This window comes from Odocoileus virginianus, chromosome 27, assembly GCF_023699985.2.
Source record: "Odocoileus virginianus isolate 20LAN1187 ecotype Illinois chromosome 27, Ovbor_1.2, whole genome shotgun sequence".
NCBI lineage: Eukaryota > Metazoa > Chordata > Mammalia > Artiodactyla > Cervidae > Odocoileus > Odocoileus virginianus.
In genome coordinates, this window is record NC_069700.1 from 34,894,696 (window position 1) to 34,914,829 (window position 20,134).

A 20,134-nucleotide genomic window follows, 5' to 3' on the forward strand; every position below is an offset into this window, starting at 1 on the left:
GTTCAATCCCTGATTGGGGGAACTAAGACCCCAAGTGGCGAGAACAAAAAATAAAGAAAGAAAAATCTAGCAGCACTTAAAAAAGAAAAAGTGCACCATCGATTCAACCCCTCCTTCTCCCTGCTCTGTTCTGCTTCCCTCACCTCATACAAGGAGAACAAGACCCTGAGACCTTCCTGCACAAAAACCATTTCAGAGCCTGTCACCCTAGGAACCCATCCTGAATCAATCCTGAATCAGTAATAGGAGCGGCTCTCTTGGCTCTCTAGGCAGCAGCCCCTGAACCCGGGGATGGAGCTGGGTCACCCACTGCAGGCTGGCAGTGAGGACCACAGCTGGGGCAGCCCTGGCCACCGGCTAGCACAGCAGTGAAGGTGTGAACCCTTTTCCAGGTTGGACGGAGGGGAGCACACTGCAGGGTTGGGCAGTCTCTCCAGAGTTTGAGATTTGCGGGAGAGGGGTGGTGATTTAATGACAAAGCCCACGGAATGGGCCGGCACTGGAGAAAGACAATTCTAAAAGGCTGAGAGTGATTAATCACTAATTTAAGGCCAAGTGTGGAAGCCAAGGGCCTCCTTAGCTGCATATAAATCCTCCTCTCCTGAAGCTGGAGGGGAGGGGAAAGCTAAGGAGCAGGCGCGAAGCTTAATTATAAGCAGAGCAGAATGTCAGGGAAGGCGGAAGTCTCAGCCCAGGATGAGTCTTCAGCACCAAGGTCAGGTCCTGCTCTTTCCTGAGCAGTGACCCCTCGGAGTGCAGAATGCGCCCTGCTGGAGGATGATGCTGGGATCCTGCCTTAGAACTAGCTCGTTCCTCTCCTGACCACTGGAGCAATAGCTAAGATAAGTCACACCTCAGCCGGCCGCCGCAGGGAGCCCAGTGCTGGCAGAACCAGGAGAACACAGCAGATGCTATGGGGAGGGGGGGGGGGCGTAGAGTCCGATAAGGGAGAGTTAATTCCACACACACACACACACTTTTACAAGGACCCCGAAAGATAGTACTGGCATGGTGCTTGGAGAAAGCGGTATCACAGGGAACTCCCTGGTGGTCCAGTCGTTAGGACTCAGCGCTTTCACTGCCAAGGGCCCAGGTTCAACTCCTGGTCAGGGAACTAAGATTCCAAAAGCTGCATGGCTCAGTCAAAAGAAAGTGATATCCTGGTACAAGAAGTAGAAATGCCCAGGCTGCAGACAGTGGAAGAGAAGTCAAAGGCTCAGAGAGGGGAGCACGTCGGGTGAATATGGCTGGAGAACCCACCAGGTGTCCGTCTTCTGCAGGACAGCCTGACGGAATCTCTGTTTGCCAAAGCCGTAGGAATGTGCTGGCCGCAGCAGCCTGACAAGCTCAGGGATGTGTCCTCCGAGGACCTGAGACCAGGAGCCGCCGGGACAGAACTGGGCACCCTGACGCAGTGAAGGTGAGAGGGTCCCCAAATAAGAGGGCAGGTGACAGCACTGACTGGTCAGAACAAGGTGGGTGCTGTTATCATAGCTCTTGGGCAGGTCAGAGGGCAGCTGGGAGGGCCTGAGCCGCAGGGCTTTGGAAATGGGGGATGGTTAGCAGAACCAGGCGCCTCAAGGGGCAGCCAGGAAACGGCCCACTCTCTGTAACCAAAAGAAACCAAGGCGTGATGACCCCCGGGTCGCACCCCAATAAAACGTCTGATCTCTTGCCCAGGTTCCAGACTTGAGCAAGGTTTCGGGTCCAGCTGATGGAAGGAGAGGCCAGGTGCCTGGGAGCAAGTGCCCTGCTGCCCCAGAACAAGTGTATACGGTAATGCTCCCACCAGACCCTCCCCAGAGGGGCTGACACAGCCATTCATCAGGGAAAGAGAACTGGGCAAAGAGGAATCCACAAATACCCAGGCATCTCAAGGACTATGAGACACAGGGGCCCCGACAGTCATCACAGCGCCCCCCCCCCCCCCGTTAGAACAGGACCATATGGGAACCACGAGATAAATGGATTCCTGGCTCAGGTCTGGCTCCCAGGGTGTCCCGTGGGTCCACCCCAGGTCCGTCTGTATGACGTGGGGGCAGTCACTTCCCTGTCTAGCTGGTGTGTGCCCTGCAGGTGAAAGGCTGCCCTGGGCGGGGAGGCCAGGGGAGCGGAATGTAGACACATCCTGAGATCCAGGCCGCCCTGTGAACACCCAGAGTATCCTCGGAATCCACCAGACCCCGCTCAAAATCCCAGTCACTTGCCCCTCGGCGGCAGGTGAGAGTTGGGCCCATTTCCTCATCTGCTCCACACAGAGAACGGTAGCGAAGAGCAGGGCTTCACTCGCTCTGTTGATGATGCTGAGAAAACAGGAGCCTAAAGAGACCGGTCCACCCGGCCCCACGCCTGCCTGCTCCCCACCCCCAGGCTCCACCTCCCTCCCCCTGGCACCAGCTCCTGCCCCCCAGCTCCCCAACTGCATCACCCCAACAAACAGTTCTCTCCCTCACCCACGTGACCCGGTTTTCCCTCCATATGGGACCTTTCCCATATGGAGAAAGGGCATTGTTTCTGTCACTAAAAAAAAAAGTCCCATGCTGCATGCATGCTGCCCCCAGCTCCTGCCTGCTTGGCTTCTCCCTGGCTTGTCGAGGACACCCACTCCCTCCTGAAGCCCTCCAATCCAGCTCTGGCCTCCCCCCGTCCAAAGCCCCCAGTCCCTGCCCCCCTCCTCCTGTGCTCAGCCGCCCGTCATCAGCCCTGACACACGTGGCCCCCGGCTTCTCTGACACCACGCACGCCCCACCCCCGCCCTCACTGCTTGGTCTCTCCAACCAAGAGAGAGAGAGGCAGCTGGGGGGCTGCCTGCACCCCCAGCCCAGCCTGGGGTCCCTCCTCTTCCCCACCTACGCCCGTTCTCGAAGGGCGTTCATCCGGCCTGTGGCTTTAACACCTCCCTCCAGTTTCCAGCCCCAGCTCTGCCACTGAATTCCAGCCTGTAAACCCAACCACCTCCTCCACGGCTCCCCCGTTTGGATGTTAAACAGGTAGGTAGACATGTCCCAGCAGAACTCTTGATTGCTCTGCTCTCTGCTCCATCTCAGAAAAGGACACCTCTGTTCCCCCACCTGCTCCAAAGTCCTACATTCCTCTCCTTCCCTCACCCCCCGATCCCACTGGTTCTCCCCTCACCAGACCCAGAATCCAGCCACCCTGCACCCCTGCCGTGGGCGGTGGGTCCACACCACAGTCTGTCTCACCTGGAAGACGTGTCGTTTCCTATAAGCTCTCCCTGCTTCCATCCTTGCCCCTTCAGTCTGCTTGCCTGACAGTCATCTTAAAATATAATTTTGATGTGTCCCACCCCTGCTGAAAACCCCTAGGGACTCATGTTTCACTGAGAACAAGCTGCCCGGGACCTCCAGGCCTACAGGCCAACGTGGAGGGTCCCACCCCATCTGTCTGTCTTTACTGCCAACCTCTCCCCCCGCCCCTCGCTCCCCTCCTGCCAGTTGGTCCTTGCTGCATCCCTGACACAAATTAGGCTCTTGGCTGCCTCAGGGCCTTTGCATCCGCTGCTGGACAGCTCTTACCGCGATGTCCACAGGCTGGTTTCTGCCTCGTTTAGGTCTCTGATCAATGTTCCTGACCCCTGGCTCATCTAAAACCTAGCCATCACTCCCTCGTCCCTACCCCTGTTCCACTTTTCCACTGTAACACTTATCACTCCCTGATGTTACTTTTTTAAATTAACAGACTATTTTTTCGGAGCAGTTTCAGGTTTGGGAAGAACTGAGCAGAAAATAGAATTCCCACACAGCACCCTTCCCCTCTGACACACACACATATACTCCCCTGCCCTCCACATCCCTCATCAGCGTGGTTCATTTGGTGCAATCAATGAATCAACACTGACACATTATCATCAACCAAAATCCATCACTTACACCAGGGTTCCCTCTTGTTGTACAGTCTATGGATTTTGGCAAACGTATAATGGCATGTAACTACCACTTTAAGCTCATACAGAATAGTTTCATTGCCCTAAAAATCCCTGTGCTTCACTTATTCGTCCTTTTCTCTCTCCAAACCCCTGGCAACCATGATCTTTTTATTGTCTCTGTAGTTCTGCCTTCTCCAGAATGTCATATAGTTGCAACCACATCGTGAGTAGCCTGTTCAGATTGGCTTCTTTCATTTAGTAATATGTCTTTGAAGGTTCCTCCATGTCTTTCATGGTTTGATAGCTCATTTCTTTTCACCATGGAATAACATTCCATTGTCTGGGTGAACCACAGTTTGTTTATTCATTCACCTGTTGCAGGTCATCCTGGTTGCTTCTAGGTTTTGGCAATTAAATTCCTCAATGTTCACAATACACAGTAGCAAGCTAAAGGCATGGATGAGTCCTGCAATAAAGAAAAAACTCTCCCTTGGTTGAATTTGCTTTTTCCCAAATTGAGGCTTTCAAACCGTGGTGTTGGAGAAAACTCTTGAGAGTCCCTTGGGCTGCAAGGAGATCAAACCAGTCAATCCTAAAGGAAATCAATCCTGAATATGCATTGGAAGGACTGACGCTGAAGCTCCAAAACTTTGGCCACCTGATGTGAAAAGCTGACTCATTGGAAAAGACCCTGATGCTGGGAAAGACAGAAGGCAGAAGGAGAAGGAGATGACAGAGGACGAGATGGTTTGATGGCATTATCAACTCAATGGACATGAGTTTGAGCAAACTCTGAAAGACAGAATGTGAAGGACAGGGAAGCCTGACGTGCTGTCCACGGGGTCCAAAGAGTTGGACACGACTGAGCGACTGAACAACAATAACGTGTCCGAGTGCAGCTTCCCGCCTCCTGGAGCTCACCCCAGAGGGACCCCTCTGGGCGAGGGCAGCCAGGAAGGGTTTCCTTGAAGGAGAGGAACTGGGAGCAACAAAACAGTGGGAGGTACCCAGGCAAAGCGAACAGCTGAGTTTGGGGGCTGGAGGATGTGGACTGAGCTGGAATGAAGACCCCAAGAGAAGCTATGGGAACTAAACCGGGGCCCTGACTCTGGGCCCCACAGCCGCACAGCAGCTGGTGTCCCTGGGCAGGCCAGCTCCCTCCTCTGTCTCAGGACCACTGGGAGACGAGGCCCTATCCCCTAGAGCTGCTGAGGCTGTAAGTGGGGCCTTAGGTTGGTTTCTAGAACTCAAACAGCCTAATGCTTCTAACACCCAGACTGAGTCTCTAAAGACCATTCCCTATTCAATGGGTCCAGAGGGAAAAGACAACCCATAGAAATGGGGGAAAAAAATTTGCAAATCATCTATATGATGAGGGTCCAGTATCTGAATACATAAAGAACTCTAAAAACTCAAAAATAAAAAGAAAATTTACCCAATTTAAAATGGGTAAGGGTATGAAAAGACACTTATCCAAAGAAGATACGAAAGTCCAATAAGCACAGGAAAAGATGTTCAGTATTATCAGTCATTAGAGAATGTAAATCAGGCCCACATTAAGGTGTTACTTCCCATGCACTAGGGTGGCTATGATTTAAAAAAAAAAAAAAGGACAATAACAAGTATTGGTGAAAATGAAGAGTAACTGGAACTTTCATACGTTGCAAGGAGGGAATGTATATGTCTAGAAACAGTCTGGCAATCCCTCAAAAAGTTAAATAAATAGTTACCATGTGATTCAACAATTCCATTCCTAAGTATATGTCCAAGAAAAATGAAAACATCTCTATATAAAAGCTTGTATATAAATGCTCAAAGAAGCATTAATAATAATAACCAAACAGTGAAAACAACTTAAATGTCCATCAATGACTGAATGTATAAACAAAAAATACAATCCACACAGTGGGATATTATGCAGTCACAAAAAGGAATAGAGTTCAGTTCAGTTCAGTCGCTCAGTCATGTCTGACTCTTCGCAACCCCAAGGACTACAGCACGCCAGGCCTCCCTGTTCATCACCAACTCCCGGAGTTTATTCAAACTCACGTCCATTGAGTTGGTGATGCCATCCAACCATCTCATCCTCTGCCATCCCCTTCTCCTGCCTTTAATCTCTCCCAGCATCAGCATCTTTTCAAATGAGTCAGTTCTTCGCAGCAGGTGGCCAAGGTATTTGAGTTTCAGTTTCAGCATCAGTCCTTCCAATGAACACTCAGGACTGATTTCCTTTAGGATGGACTGGTTGGATCTCCTTGCAGTCCAAGGGACTCTCAAGAGTCTTCTCCAACACCACAGTTCAAAAGCATCAAATTCTTTGGTGCTCAGCTTTCTTTACAGTCCAACTCTCACATCCGTACATGACTATATATACTGTTACACGCTACATATAACATGGATGAACCTTATAAACATTGTGCTAAGTTAAAGGAGCCAGACACAAAAGATATAATTCACTTATATGAAATATCCAGAATAGGCAAATTGATAGAAACAGAGAACAGATGGGTGGTTGCCAGTAGCTTGAGGAAGCAGGAATTGAGCAGTGACTGCTAATGGGTTTCTTTTCGGAGAGAAGAAGTTCTGGAGTTAGATAGTGGTGGTGATTGTGATAGTGGTGATTAGAAGCAGTTATTCACAACTTTGTGAATGTGCTAAAAGCTGCTGAATTATACATTTTAAGAAGGTGAAAATTATGGTGGATGAATTATATCTCAAATTTGTAAATGTATATCTCTGTATTGGGTTGGCCAAAAAGTTCCTTCAGGTTCTTCTGTAAGATGTTACGGAAAAACTTGAATAAGTTTTTTGGCCAACCCAATTTAATTGTATGTATATCTCCATGTATAATGTGTTTTCCGGCTCCTCAGAGATGCAATCAGTCACTTCTCCAGATCGCTGAGCCCCACTCCACGCCTCCTTGGACCCCTTGACTGCCATCCAACCATCTCATCCTCTGTCGTCCCCTTCTCCTCCTGCCTTCAATCCTTCCCAGCATCAGGGTCTTTTCAAATGAATCATTTCTTCACATCAGATGGCCAAAGTATTGGAGTTTCAGCTTCAGTATCAGTCCTTCCAATGAATATTCAGGACTGATTTCCTTGAGGATGGACTAGTTAGATCTCCTTGCTGTCCAAGAGTGTTCCCAACACCACAGTTCAAAAGCATCAAATTCTTTGGTGCTCAGCTTTCTTTACAGTCCAACTCTCACATCCATTCATGACTGCTGGAAAAACCATAGCTTTGACTAGACGGGCCTTTGTTGGCAAAGTAATGTCTCTGCTTTTTAATATGCTGTCTACATTGGTCATAACTTTATAGAAGAAAAGTTATAAAGCCCACAGCCACCATTAATATAAAGTCACCACCATCTAGGTCAAAAATAGAGAATTGCCAGGGCTTCAAAAGACCCCCATGGACACTTCCCCACCACAAGCCCTTCTTGTGGGTTTGTGGGAGAGCCTGGCAGGACCAACCATTCTAAATAGCTGGGGTTATTAGCTGCTTAGTTTTGGGTTTGACCACAAAGTATGCATCCAAAACCAAATAGTTCTGTCTCTTCTTGATTTTAATTAATGGAATGATGTATTATTTTATGCCTGTCTTTTTTGTTTGCAAAATCAACATTTTCTTTTCACCATGCAATTAGGTTATTCTTTGCAGCAGTAGTCCTTTAGTTTTTTTAATCTTTGCACAGTGTTCTGATATGTGAATATATCATGATTTACTTATCCAGTTTATGGTTTGCAGACATCAATGTTTTCTTGTGAAAAATGATGCTTGGGACATTCTCATCAATGTCTTGGGATAAATATATGCGTGCGTTCTGCAGGGTGTATTCCCAGAAGCAGAACTGCTGGATCACTGGAAAAGTTTACTAGCATTACCAGATAATGCAGCTCACAAGCAGTGTGTGCAGGAGCCCAGGCTCCACGTTCTTGCAGATAGTTGGTTATTAGCAGACTTTTCTGTTGTTCGGAGTTTGTATTTTTTTTTTTAAAGTTTTGATCATCGTTATGGATTTTTATATATTTTATGAGTCCCAGTCCTTCAGTCATTCTCAGTGATGCTCAGATTGTCCTCTCTTTGGCCAGTAGGAACCTCTTGAAGTTGACTCTGGCATCATTCATATGGTTTTAGAAGTGTCCTTGCTTCCTGGAATGATGTTTCCCGGCTCCTCAGAGCTGCAATCAGTCATTTCTCCAAAGAGCTAGAGAGCAGGGGGCAGGCAACTCAGTCTATGGAGCTGATGCAGGCTGGGGTGCTCACTCCCAGTCTACTGTTCCAGGGCAGTCTAGGGGGGGTCCCTCCCCAACCTTACCCTCCTCGGGTGGAAATGTTGTGACTTGATTTCTCCCTGCTGGGCTTGTCTTGGCCCTGTGTGGGGAAGCATGAGGAGGGAAGGAAGCCCGCTCTGATCTGCCCTCCGCCCCCCACTCTTTCAGGGGCGCCTGAGCCAGCTTTGCAGCTTACTAGGCCAGCTGGTGTGAGGGCAGAGGGGCCCCCAGTGCCCAGGCCCAGCTGGGGCTGCCAGAAGGTCCCACCCGGCCAGCTGGGGCCAGTGACAAAAGCGGTGGGAAGGGGTGCAGAGGCAGGGATCCTGGCCCCTGGAGGGTGGGGAGGCCTCCCATCAGAAGCGCCCCACCTGGGACTCGGCCAAGTGGGGCAGGCGAGACGGCAGCCGGTCACCCAACACCCGGTGAGCAGGCGGCGGCGGCAGCCTGGCGTCCGATGGAGCTGCTGATAGAGGGGACACCAGATACCCTGCGGAGGCGGGGCGGGGCAGGGGAGGCAGGAGCGGAGAGAGCCGTGCTCAGGGGTGGTTTGCATCCCAGATCATGGAAGGACCTGGGCTTGGAGCCTTAGGACCCTCTGCAGCCTCAGCTTGCCCATCCAAAAATGGGGTGCTGGGAAGGTGAAGCGAGCTCATCAACACAACGAGCCTGGCGTGGTGCCAGCACATAGTAAGTGCTCAACGAACATCACATGCTCTCATTACCAAAGTCGGGGCTGCTGAGGGTTCAGCAGTGGTCAGCAGGGGGGGGGGGGTCAGCTAAATGCAGGGAGAGGCACAGAGCAAAATCTCCATGGGGCAAGGATGGGGTGGGTTTCATTCACCACTGAACGGTCGGTGCCCCGTTCAACCTGGGCACACAGCGCTCAATATATATTTGTCGAATGAATACAGGAGAGTAAAGCAGTGACCCAGTAGCCACTAAGACACTTAATTAATCAGGGGATCCCAAGTAAGAATCCAAAATCGAATCCCAGGTCTACTCCGATGGCTGTGCAACCCCAGGCAAGTCATCCCCACCCCAACCTCAGCTTCCTTACTTATCAAAACAGCAATAATGGTAACTAATAAATACCTTCCTCATCAGCTTATGGCAGGGCTCAAAGCAGACACTGGATGTGAAGGTGAAGGTGATGCTGTCAGAACCCTTTATCAGATGGGGTACCCATCCCGAGGCAGACGCCCCTTTCTCTTGAGAGTTGTTTGTATTTTTTATTGTAGTTGATTTACAATGTTAAGTTTCAGGTGTACGGCACAGGGTTTCAGTATTCTCACAATTTACACTCTGCTAAAAGACATATCAAGATAATGGCTGTGATTCCCTGTGCTACATAGTATATCCTTGTTGCTTATCTATTTTATACATAGCAATCCTTATCTCTTAACCCCATGCCCCTCTCTTGCCCCTCCCCTGTCCCACACAAACTCGCACGCACACATACACTCACACTAGTTTGGTAACCACTAGATTGTCCTCTATATCTGTGAGTCTGTTTCTGTTTTCCTTATACGTTTGTCTGTTTTCCACATATAAGTGATTTTATACAGTATTTGTCTTTCTGACTTTATTTCACAAACCATAATGTTCTCTAGGTTCATCCATGTGGCTGCAAATGGCAGAATTTCATTCTCTGCTGTGGCTGAGTAATATTCCAGTGTGTCTGTGTGTGAGTGTGTGCATACGTGTGAGTTGACATACCACATCTTCTTCAGCCATCTGTTGGTGGGCACCAGGGTGGCCTCCACATTTTGGCTATGGTGAGTAATGCTGCTATGACACTGGGGTGCATGTGGCTTTTTGAATTGGTGTTTGGACCGCAGCTTTAGGTGGGCAGCCTCAGCTAGGGGTGTCTTGGGGGTCACGCTCTCCCCTAGGCCTGAGAAGAGGCTCCAAAGGCCTGGCCCCTTGCTCCCACTCCAGGGTTCCCTACAGGACTGGAGCTGGACTCAGCTGGAAGCACCTTTCTCCGGCTCCTTCCCGACCCCATCAGATGCTCTCTCTCTCTCCCTCCCTCCTGTGTGCATGCCTGCAGGAAACCAAATCCAAGAATCTCCATCTTAGGCACAGCTTCCAGGGACTCTGACCTAAGACAGGAAGAATTTTATAAACCCCGAAGGGCCACACCCAAGTGCAGGGTTGTTTTGCTTTCCAGAAAATGCTGGAAGGAGACGAGCTGACAGGCAGGGAATCTAAGTGGCAGAGGAGGTCTGCTCCTTGGGTAGAGTCGCACTGCCCTGCTCTCAGGGGACTCAAAGACAGATAGGGCAGACAGCCCAGAAACGACGAGACGAACATGAGGGAGGCCTGAGTGCTATGAAGGAAAACAGAGAAGGCTGGCGGTGGAGAAGGACAGGGCTGTCTTAGATGTGGTGCTCTGGGAAGGCCTCTCTGAGGAGGTGACGTGGGCAGAGATGTGAACGTCATGAGACATGTGGACCTATGCAGCCAGGCATGGGGAAGCGCAGTGCAAAGGCCCTGAGGCAGGAGGATGTCCGATATGCCCGGGAAATGGCCAGGAGCCCAGCGAAGAGGGGAAGGCATGAGATGAGGTCAGCAGGACCTGACAGCCAAATCACACAGGGCCTTGTAAACAGGACTTTTTACAGGACTTGAGATTTTATTCCAAATAAGAGGGAGCCATCGAAGTTTTGAGCAGAGGAGGAAGATGATCTCATTTAGGTTTTAAAAGGATATCGTTGGCTGCTGGGGCAAGGGGGACACAGGGAGGCCAGGGAGAGGCTGCTGCAGTAATCCGGGAGAGCGATGGAGGGGCTCAGAGACGGGGCAGCAGTGTAGGTGGTGAGAAGTCGTGGGACTCTGGGGATCTTGACGACAGAGCCTGGTGACTGCATGAGGAGGGGTCAGAAGATGAACTCAACTACCAAGTTACAGAGGGGACTGAGGAACGTGTTAAGTCACACCATAGGGATGCAATCCACAAAATCCACACTGCAGGAAATCCTACAAGACAAATAAACCGGATTCTCCAACAGGTAAACTTCCAAGGACAAAGAAAAAGTATGGAGGGGGGAAGTATGGATTAAAAGAGACTAAGACTTATCAATCAATCACAATCTGTGTGGATCTTATTTGGATCCTGAGTCAAATTAGATGTGAAAAAAAAAAAGACATCTGTGACAACCAGGAATGTGAATGCTGAGTGGACATTTGATGATATAAAGAAAATGATTTCTTCATCAGTGTGATGATGGTATTATGATTATGTTAGGAAAAATCCTTATCTTTTAGAGACACATCTTGATATATTTGTGATGAAACTATGCCTGGGATTTGCTTAAATTATTATGGGGGAGAGGGGTATAGAACTGAAACATGAGTTTGGCCATGAGTTGACAGCATTTGAAGCTGAATGCTAGGGACAATGATGGTTCATTATACTATTCTAGTTTTGTAAATGCTTGTATTTTTCCATGATAAAAAGTTTAAAAAGAAAAGGGAGGAAAATCAAGTCCAAGGGGAGGCGCTGAATGGCATAAGGCCCCTCCATACGTGTCAGACCTGAACCTCAGCGGGGGCATCCCGAAGCCCAGCCCTTCGCCCTGCCCCATTCGGCTGCCTTTCTGCTCTGGAGGTCAGTCAAGGCTGGACCCAGGCAGGCGAGGGATAGAGTGTGTGGCCCAGAGAAAGCCCAGGTGGGACAGAGTTGGACTGGGGCGGCTGGGCCCTGCCAGACCCTGCGAGGAGCAGGGAGAGCACTGGGCCACCTGTCCCAGCCAGTCCCATGAGGCTGGTCATCTAAACAGTCCAGCAGCTGGATCTCCTACCAGCCTCATCTCCTGCTTCTTTGTCTGGGTTCCTGAACTGATTTCCTCCCCTGCCCCTGTGCCCACCTCTCTGAATCTCCCATCCTTCCCTTCCAGGTCTGCTTCTACAGAAGACCATCCACAATCACCCCCAGCCTTTGGGAGCACGCCTGCAAAGGACTCTCTTCACTGGGAGGGAGGGTCATCTCCTCTGCATCCAGACCGCACAGGCCTGAATCCTGCCTCCGCCACTCACTTGCCAGTGTGACCTCAGGCAAGTCACTTGACCTCAGTTTCCACATCTGTAAAATGGGATAACCTCATAATGTTACTGAGAAGACTAAATGAGTTGATAAATGGGATAAACAGAAGAGCGCCTGGCCTATGTCAGAGGATCTCAGACCCCCTGGGGACCCCTGGCACTGCTGTCCAGGGCCTGCCTCACTTCTCTGTGCCCTCCTGACACCACAGTTACCTCCTCTCCCATCCCAGCAGGTTTCTTTTTTCTTAATTTCCATTTTTTATTTATTTCTGTCACAATGCATAGCATGCCGGATCTTAGTTCCCCAACTAGGGATCAAACCTGTGCCCTTGCAATGAGTGGAAGCACACACTCTCAACCATTGGACAACCAGTGAAGTGCCCAGCAGGTTTCGTCCAGCCCAGAATTGGGAGAAGGAAGGAGAGGAGACAACAAACCCATAAGGAGACCAGTTAGAAACCAGTCACATGTGAAAGCAACCTAGATATCCATTGACAGATGAGTGGGTAAAGAAGTTGTGATACATATATACAATGGAATATTACTCAGCTATAAAAAGGAATGCATTTGAGTCAATTCTAATGAGGTGGATGAACCTAGAGCCTATTACACGGTAAGTCAGAAAGAGAAAAACAAATGTTGTATATTAACACATATATATGGAATCTAGAAAGCTGATACTGAAGAACCTATTTGCAGGGCAGCAATAGAGGCCCAGACAGAGAGAACAGGCCTGTGGACACAGCGGGGGAAGGAGAGGGTGGAACAAACGGAGAGAGGAGCATGGAAACATACACGTTACCACATGGAAACCAGACAGCAGTGAGACTATGCTATATGACTCAGGAAACTCAAACCGGTGCTTATAACAACCTAGAGGGGTGGGAAGAGGTGGGCAGTGGAAGGGAGGGTACACATGTATGCCTATGGTGATTCTTGCTGATGGATGGCAGAAACCAACACAACGTTGTAAAGCAATTATCTTTCAACTAAAAATAAATGAGTAAATAAAAAACAAAGCCAGTTACAAATAAAAACTCTTCAAACCAAAAGCAAGCAGCATCTGACTCCAATGGCATCGAATCTGCATTGGAGGGGAGTGTAATTTAAGTGCTCATTTTTTTGAGACTTCTAAGAACAATCCCAGGTATCATGAAGTGGAGTTTATGTTTTGTAAATTATGTTTTGTAGGAGTAATGAAAATTGTGGTATAAATGCAAAGAGCACAGGGTGCTAAAAAGCAAACATTGCCCCTCCTGCCTGGCACTTGACCTCCCAGTACTTGCCCAAGAGATAAACCATCAGATGTGCCACTTTGGGGACATTTTTATACAAATGTGCACACAAGATACATATGTATATTTTTATTTATTTTTGGCCCAGCTGCATGGCTTTTGGGATCATCTAAAGGTGCCCCCCAGCAGTGGAAGTACTGAGTCCTAACCACTGGACCATCAGCAAAGTCCCCATATGCATTTTTTGAATGGATCATACTACACATGTTGTTCCATAAAGTCATTTGGTTTGACTTGCCAGTACAGTCTGATCATCTTTCCACCCTAACATTAAGCTCTGCCCAGTTCTTTTCTCTGGTTTTCAGCACCTAAAACAGTGCCCGGCACACAGAAGACATTCAGTGCACATTCACTGACCAAATGAAAGAACGAACAGCTACCTAAAATCACAGCATCTCATCAGGTCCTAATTATGTCACCAGCCCTCCTGATGGACATTTAGCTTTGCCACATGGACCATTCCACCCAGCTCTGCATGCCAAGAGGGCGCCTACAGGAGGAGCCCTGGGGCATGGAACTGCCCCATTAAAACCTCACGCGTGTATTCTATTGTACGAACAGTTTCTTGAATCACAGAATATTTCAACAACAGTTTCTGAAACATAGCAAGCTCTCAGCAAGTACTTGCTATTATTATTTGTAAACATACAAATATTTCCATATTTCCTAATTTATACCTTCTCCTTCCTAGAACTGTTTATTTGCACTTCTCTTCTTTTTTAACTTGCTGCGGTGGGCCTTAGATGTGCCATGTGAGACCTTTCATTGCGATGCTCGGCCTCTCTCGTGGCACGTGGGCTCAGGAGTTACGGCGTGTGTGTTCAGTTGCACTGCTGCATGGAGGGTCTTAGATCCCTGACCAGTTCCCTGCGCTGCAAGACGGATTCCTCACCACGGGGCCACCAGGAAAGCCTCTCTCTTCTTATTTTAATGTAAAAAATTCTAGAGCCACGTGTATTTGAAAGAATAAATGCTGGCTTTCAAAAAAAACGTGCAGCTATTGCCAAAAGAGGTCGAGCCAACCTCAGCTGATGGGAGAGTTCGTTTCCCACACCCTCTGCCACCTAAGAGCTTTCTTACGATGAAGACTTTCATTTCTCAAATGGATTATTCCTCTTTAGTGACTCCACCTTTGATCATCAAACCTCCTGAATAAATAATAGGATGGATGATCATTTTATTTCTAACAGCACTAGGGAATCAAAACTCACAAATGGAGAATTACTTTCTAGACAGCGAACAGAAACAAATGCAAAAATTTTTTCAATGGACATCTTAATTTTTTCAAACTGTCAACTTCAAACAAGTGTCCCTCAATACAAAACAAGAGAAAACTAGGAGCCCCAAGCGCACTCCCTGCCTCTCTCCCCTCCTCTCCCCCCACACCTCAGCCCAGTCCAGGGGACCCAGATTTAACAAATGAGAATACAGGACACTGAGTTAAATCTGACGTTCAGACAAACAACATACAAAATTTTTAGTACAAGTATGTCCCATGCAATATTTGGGACATACATATACCAAAAAACAAACCAACCAAAGCCTACCAATGTGTTGTTTCATCTGAAAGTCAGATTTAACTGGGCGTCCTAGGGTTTATCTGGCAAGCAGACCATCGCCCCAACCCAGTGTCTAAAGATCAAGTGATTTTTAAACAGGAGCCAAGACCCTCTTTGTCCTCCCAGTCTTTGGTCAACCTGCTACCCCAAGCTCGAGGTCTGAAGGCATGCACCCCACCCTCACAGAAATGCTCCCCACCCAGAGATGCCCCACCAGCTTCCCTGGGATTAGAGTCTCTGTCCCCTCAGAGCACCTGGGGTCACATTCCAGCTGGTCTTCTCCCTTCATCGCGTCTCCCACCTGCCCACCCATCCTTTCTGTTGACTGGCAGTCCCTTCGGGATGGTGCCTGCTTCAGAGTCGCCTGCCCAAGGGCACGTCCTGGGCCATACCCAGTGTCAGAGGGACGCAGAGGTCCTCAGGCCCAGCTATTCCACTGCACCTCTGATGGGCCCCTCCAGCTCCAGAGTGCCCGAGCAGTGGGGGGTCTCTCTGCAGGGCCTGCACCAGAGCTCCACTTTTAAGTCTATTTTTCATTCATTTATTGTGGCTGTGCCACACAGCATGCAGGATCCATCTCAGTTCCTGGACCAGGGATCGAACCCGTGCCCCCTGCAGTGGATGCAGGGAGTCCCAACCACTGGGCCACCGGGGAATTCCCAGGGTTCCGCTTCTCCCTCCACTCGCCCTGCTCCCCTCCCCTGCTGATCCTTCCTCCTGCCCCACCAGACCCGTCCCCACCTCCCCGCTCCGGTCCACAGGCCCCTGACCGGAAACCAGCCACTAAGTGTCCACAGTGGGTCGGTCTGGGGCTGGCTAATATATATATATTTTTTAATTTGGGCTTTCCAATACATTCTAGATTTTTCCACACAGGTACATATTACTTCAGCAATACAATAATAAAAATAATAATAGAAGTTTTTTTTTTCTTTAAGAAAAATGTAAAACCAACCCAGCAGCCCTCCTCCTCTCTGACCTGCCCACTCCTCCCCACTCCCTCCCACCTGCTTCCCCAGGGAGGACTCCCCCCGAATCAGCAAACTCCCACCCCAAATGCCTCCCCAGTCCTGCCAGAACCCCAGGTGGTTTCACTTCTCCACCGAAGGCTTTCTACCACCAGCTCGTCCTTGCTGGGGGGGCTATATGCAAATTCTGGAGGGGTTCTTAGCGCTGGTTGGGAGGAGGAGGCTAAGTCCTGAGATTGGAGAGAAAGTGTAAGAGGGGAACCAGCATTTGCTAACTCCGCTGGGGTCCTCTGCGCTGGGGGCCAAGGGAACAGGATGCAGACCCTGCCTCCGAGGGCTCCACAGCTGGTGGGGTGGGGGCAATGGAAAGTCAGAGAGAACACTGTGTGAGGTGAAGCGGGCCAGGTGTGGGGAGGAGGAATTTGTGGAAGCTTCTGGAAGAAGGAAAAGTCTCAGCAGATCCCTGAGGGTGAGGAGGGAGGGGAGCCCGGCTGGAGGCAGGGGATCAGTCTTCGCAAAGGCCTGCAGGTGAGAGGAGGGTGGTTTATTTGAGGAACTGAAAGCAGTTCAGAGCAGCTGGAGGGCAGAGGAGGCGGTGAGGAGGGAGAGGAAGCCCAGGTTCGGGGAGGGCAGCGGGGCCACGTGAGGGAGACTGCGCTCTGTCCTCACAGAAACGGGGAGCCGCCGAAGGTCGCAGAGCAGGGAAGGGACAGCCTCCGGTGGGCATCCTAGAAACATCTCCGCCTGCCACACAGCAGGAGCTCAAGGAGTTTTCATCCTGAGCCTCTGAAACCACCACAGTCCCACCTAATCGAGCACACACTATCTGCCATGTGGGCACTTTGGCCATGGAGTACCTAAAACCTGTGTCTCCATGGAGACGGGCCCCCAGCCCTCCTGCTCTGCCTTTAAGGAATACCCTACCTTAGGGAATAACGGACTCTGGAGCCTCGGTTCAAATCCAAGCTCCTCCGGTTTCAAACCATGTAACCTTGGACAGATGACCTCTTGGTGCCTCAGTCTCCTCATGTGTAAAATGGGGATAATAATGGTACCCAACTGGGCTGAAGTGAAGATTGAGTGACTCAATACTGAAAAAGTGGCTGCCTCCTGGCTCCTGGCAGATGCTGTGCGCTGTTGGTTTCTACTGTTTTTCCTGCATCTCTCCCCTGGGCCAACCACTTGCAGGCACTAACCAAACCATCCTCCATATCCTCCCCCAGCCCTGAAGCATCACACCCTTCCTTTCTCCTTCGCTGGGGGTGGGACAGAGCCAGACGGAATTTAGGACAGCCCACTGACCTGGGCCTGGGGCCTCGCCCCAGCTCCCTCGAGTGCAGTGGACAGAACACTGGACCTGGAGCCAGAAACTGTGTCCCGAGCTGGGCTCTGCCGCTGACCCTCAGACTCTTCCTCTGTGAGATGAGGACAAGGACACCTTACTGCTGTCTTATCAGCAGGGCTGTCAAAGGAGTAATGAGGGCTGGAGATGCCCTGAGAATGTCTATGTCACAGGCACGGCCTTGTGGCTGGGCCAGAACTCTTGCTGGCATCCTCCTCTGCTGGTCTACACTGGCTCCTCCACATAAGATCTGTTCAGAGCTCACTGTGAGGACCCCAGAGGCTGAGGATGGCCTGCCTCGGGCCTTCCCAGATGCCCTGATGCTGACCGGGACCCTCCTAAGGGCTGGGGCAGAGACAGAGAGCCTGGTGTGGGCTCAGCGCCCCGGGAGGCAAGTGCCAACCCAAAGGCCTGAGGCAAGTCAGACCTTCACTAGGGCCTTCCAGCAAGCCTGGACCAGCCAGGGACTCAAGCCTGGGGTCCAAAAGACCCCCTAGAGCCATTAGGACCCCAGTGTCTATCTCTAAATGCCATAGCTGCTCATCACCTCTAGACCAAGGAAGGGCCGGAATGGGAGAGTCTGTTTTCAGTAGCTCTTTGGTCCTGGGTGATGGGAGGAGCCCAAGATGGGTCTCACCCCCCTCCTTCAGGGTGCCAGCTATTTCTCAGAGTTCAGGTGGATTCATTCACTCATTCCACAAACATGTACTTGGTGTCAGACCCGGGTCAGGTGCAGGGGCGATGACAGATGAATCACACAGACTCCTGTGCTAAAGCACTTCCAGTCTATGGGCCACCGGCAAGGCATTAACAACCAAGGCACAAGGAGGCTAGGCTGGAGAAGGCAGGACAGGCAGCATGGATCTCACCTGGGGTAGCAGGAAGCTAACCAGAGGGAGGCTTGTCAGTGGCTTATGGACCTGTGATGGGAAGGCCGGGTGGGTGAGGGATAGAACCTTCAAGACCATTGACAGTTTCGTTTGCACTCCCGCCAGGCCAGAGCCAGGACAACGTGAGTTATTTATGGTTGTGCCCAGAGAGAAGCGGCCGCATGTGTCACTGCACGTGGGGTGCAGAGCTGGGCGGTAGAGGGTGGGGGGCGGCTGGGGCTTGAAGCTGGGTCGGGGCAAGCTCTCTGGTTTGCCACTGCGTCCCTCACACCCTGATGACCTTTTAAGCTTTTCAGGGCCTCCCATAAGAGAAAACTAAGGAGGAGAGAGAATTCCAATGGGCAGCAAGTGGCCTGGGGGGTGGGGAAGGGAGCAGGGCCAGACAGACCTTGGCCTCTGCGGTCTGTGAGGGCCATTTATCCTCACCTTCTCCCCCTCTCCCCCCTCCCATCTCAGCAGTGGGGAAAGAGGGCAGACAAGAGAGAAGAAAATATTTTTCACTGTAAACCAGACAGGACCTAGGGTGGGCATCAGCGGCTGGATTTCTCCCCAGCCCACTCTGGTCCACAAACAGCCTACGCACCAAGCCGGCATCAGCCTACCCACCCTGTTGGGACCGGAACAAGCCAGGCCAGAGCCTCGGATAGGACCCGGGGCCTGGGTCCCACCTTCCCAAGGCACCTATTTCCTGCGTTTCCTCCCTAACCCCCCGTCCCCGGGGTGAAGGCCTCCGCCGGGTCCGTCTCCCAGGGGGCCCAGCTCAGGGACATCCTTACACTGCCCCGGTGATGCTCAAGAACCCCGGCGCTTGCAAAGCACCCGCAGTCGCGCGCCCACCTCTCTGCAGGTAGCTCTCCGATCCTCCCCCCTGTCCGCCTCTGCGCCCGCCGCCAGCACGCACCCCTAGACTGGAGCGCTCCCTCCCTACCCCCGTATCCAAGGGCCAGACCCCCTACCTGGGGGCAGGCGCGCCCGGCACCATCGGCGGCGCCGCGGGGCCAAGCGGGCGTCTGGGGGACCCGGCCTCAAGCCCGGTCGACTTCCCGGGGGGCAAGAGAGGCTGCGCCACCGCGTCCCTCCGGACCTCGCCCGGGGCTGCGGGAAGGAGGAAGGTCAGAGCCGAGGAGGAGGGGAGGCGGCGGGCGGAGGCGCGCAGATGGGCGCAGATTAGCGAGGCATTTTTAGCGAGCCAATGGCTGCGCGGCGCCGGGCGGAGCGCTGGCTGCGCAGGTGGAGACGCCGCGCTGCTGAGGCGGCAGCTGCCGGCTTAGGAGGTGCGGGGGGGCAGGCAGCACCCCCAGCGCCCTGCTTCTCCTCCCAGGGGGTGCTCCGTGGCGTCCGGCCTAGAGGCTCTGTCTGCGGCGGGCGGGCGCCGAGAGCGTCTCCCGTGCGCCCTCCACCCCGGCCCCCCGCGGAAGCCCCGTGAACCCCGGGATGTCGCTCCCCTCCCCCTCTCCGCCCTTTTCTCACTTTTTTAGGACGTTCCTCCCGCCGCGTTTGTTTCTGGCCTCGCGGAATCCTGCGTCTTCTGGCACATGCGGGGGCGTGTGCGGTGGGCAGGTCTGGAGTCTGTGTGGGGGGGGGGGGTCCTCTGGAGTGAGGACCCCTCCTCCCCCAGCACCGCACCCATAACCCCCGCACCCCACACCAGCTTCTCCCAGAAATGCCCAAACTGGCCCCATGGGGAAGTCACCCAGGCCACCTCCTGGGGGCTCTCTGAGCGACTCGTTGGGACCCCCGATACACTCTTCCTGTGTTAAACCCTGCACGCTTCCGGAAACCTAGACGCTGCGAGGGGCGCTGGGGCAGCTGTCTTCACTGCAGACTTGTAAGCAGCCGTCTTGGAGTTATAAGGAGGGTTTATTCAACTGAG

At 51.6% G+C, this 20,134-nt stretch overlaps 1 protein-coding gene across 3 annotated transcripts in view; it reads right to left on the reverse strand.

Moving 5' to 3' along the window:
• Positions 1-19,798, reverse strand: part of PACSIN1 (protein kinase C and casein kinase substrate in neurons 1) — a 64,543-nt gene extending 44,745 nt beyond the window's left edge. For 2 of the 3 annotated variants that reach the window (XM_070456576.1, XM_070456579.1), the window contains exon 1: positions 19,218-19,438. The gene's annotated coding sequence lies outside the window, so the exon portion shown is untranslated. Of the gene's footprint in view, positions 1-19,217; positions 19,439-19,731 lie in introns of those variants that run through there. The other variant, XM_070456581.1, reaches the window with a different exon arrangement.
• Positions 19,799-20,134: the final 336 nt, after the last annotated feature.